Below are 2558 nucleotides of genomic sequence, written 5' to 3' on the forward strand. Positions count from 1 at the left end.
AATTTATATAAAATCCTGGGGAATTGGAATCAATAAGTCAATGTTTTTGTCAAGAATGTGTATTTAAATTATGGCAGGAATATGTGTATTTACACATTTTAAATCAAAACAGTGCACCGAAGACTTGTATAGGTTGAATTCATAAAATACAAATCCTCTTGAATTATTTTAGTATTGAGACGTGAACATTCTGAAATGTGTTTTGAAACAGAAGATTCAAAACAGAATCCAGCCATGAATACGGTCTCGTGTTTGGATAGGATTTCAAACTTTCGACACCTTCTTGAAAAACTTCACGCCTTTGGCTTCAAATTTACTGTCGTATAAAATGCAGGCTTCGTCGTAGACTGTAAAACTGGAGCAGTGGATGTTAAAGTCACAGTAGGAGGCACAGTGTAAGTCTGAAGGTCTGTTAAGTACTATAGCCAAGGCTTGACTTAACCTAAGGTTGAGCGTGCCAACATTCTCCGCGGTGCTGTATTTCGACGTTGAATAACTTCCTCGAACAAACTTTTGATTGGGTAGATCGAACACTGACGTTGGGAAAAAAAATTATAATGAATTATAAATTTATTTGAAACTATTTAGTTCCTTAAAAAAAAAAAGATAAGACACTAGGCTAGTTTTCTTAAACTAGGCGAGCTAAGGACAAGGCGAACTGGAGAGTAGGCCTACCGGAGAGTCCCGTAGCTGGCTGGCTGATTTTAGATGCGTCCCCCCCCCCCCCCCGCCTTTTTTTTTTCTGGTTGAACCCTTTTTATTTCATATAACCGTTTATGTGATGTTCTTCTTAATCGGTGAATCAGTTTTAATTCCAAGCACTCTAGGAATATGGGATAGCGCAAATAATTGTGTGGTCCTATTATAGGTTGAGAGTTCCATTTAACGTACAGACTCATACATCCCTTCTGGCCTTAGAAATGGCTCAACTATTTTTAAAAAAATTATCTGTAAAATAAAAACTTACCATTAAACTGTACGAAACAAACCAACAAAAGCCTTGACCACATTTCTCACTCTGTGATTTTCTGTTCAGCATAAAGAAGTAGAAAAGAGATTTTCTATCAAATACATTCTTTATCCAATGCAACAAATTTCAAGTCTGAACATTTGCATTTATTTATCTACTTACTTTCATACTAAAAAAAATGCACACTTTTTAACAAGAATTGTGTTATTTTAAGCGTAATCTTGCTGACAAATTCTCATTATGAATAATTACGAAGACGAATTAAAAAAAACTGCGTCTAAAGAAATAACTTTGACATATTTCTTTTGTCGAAACCGTTGAATATCATTGTTATAGTTGAACTGTCACACCAAAAACAAATTACCATATTTGTTTCTGTTATTATATATTAACCTAAAATGTATATCTATCCATAATAGTACATTAAAAGTATAAAAGCTAGAAATAAACTCTTTTTTGAAGGATAGATTAGTAGGACTGAGCTTTATACTAAATTACTCCACGTAAGCATAAATAAAAAAAAAGAAACCCAATTCTAATTGATAATATGCTATGATATTTGTTCAACAATAAAGAGTTATTGATCTCCCTCTTTTCCCGATTATTTTTCTTGTCCAAGCCTTTCATTAAAGTATTTAACATCTATATTTGAGCATGATGAGAATGTTTACCCTGGTAGAAGACTGCAATTATATCATCAGAGTTCGTTCGTTAAGTCTTTGATGGCGTAATGCAAATTTGAGTTCGTCAGGAAGCAGACGATTAAAATAAAATGGTTTTTTTTTATACCGGAAGTCAAATGATGCGTTATCTGTCATTAAATTCAATGTCTTTCTGCCTATTAAGGTTATATGAATTTTAAAGGACTTTATTGTGCGAGTGTATCTATATATATATATATCAAGGATAAAAAAGTCAATTTAAAAAAAATGTAATCGATTACTTTATTATGAAGCTTACAATAATTTGTTATTTCTTATTCTATGTATATCTTGTAATGCTTCTCTATCGCAAGGAATTTTCCCTACTCTTTTACACAGATACAGTTGAGTCGAGTGCGGGAATTTCCGCTGCAGCCGTGTTCAAATATAAAAAAAAAATGAAGGCCTAAGCTAAAAAACAACTCTACAATGTAATACTATTTTAATCAAACACATTTTCTGAAATAATTAATAGCCTTCCTCTGTAGAGAGTGCTACTAGTTGGCTTCCTCCTTTTAGGGCTTACATACGTAGCGATTAAAAAGCAACTTAAGGCCTATATTTTTTTATAAAGATATAAAGTTCACTGTATGCGCACGTACATTTTCGATTCACTAACAAACATAACGATTTTGAGGACAGGCGGACCCAGAACTGGATGCCCATCATATGATATATATATATTTTATAGAAATGCCCGGACCGATTTTGACACCATGCCCACCCTTACGATGCAATATTCTTTTGGTTTTTTAAATATGAAATCAATAACTTTGATTTACATTAATGGGGGTTAATTGGTTTTTACAACGCACAGAAAGTTATTGAACTTGTTGAAAGGCCACTGTTTCCTTCAGTGATGTCTCGGTCGATACGATGGAGAGTCT

At 33.2% G+C, this 2558-nt stretch overlaps 1 long non-coding RNA gene across 1 annotated transcript; it reads right to left on the reverse strand.

Moving 5' to 3' along the window:
- Positions 1–1746, reverse strand: LOC106056083 (uncharacterized). The gene is made up of 3 exons (XR_001215656.2): positions 1642–1746; positions 968–1028; positions 1–533 (listed from the first exon to the last, which is right to left on the reverse strand). It is a non-coding gene; the product is annotated as an uncharacterized LOC106056083 (long non-coding RNA).
- Positions 1747–2558: the final 812 nt, after the last annotated feature.

Source organism: Biomphalaria glabrata, chromosome 13 (genome assembly GCF_947242115.1).
Source record: "Biomphalaria glabrata chromosome 13, xgBioGlab47.1, whole genome shotgun sequence".
NCBI classification, from domain to species: Eukaryota; Metazoa; Mollusca; class Gastropoda; family Planorbidae; genus Biomphalaria; species Biomphalaria glabrata.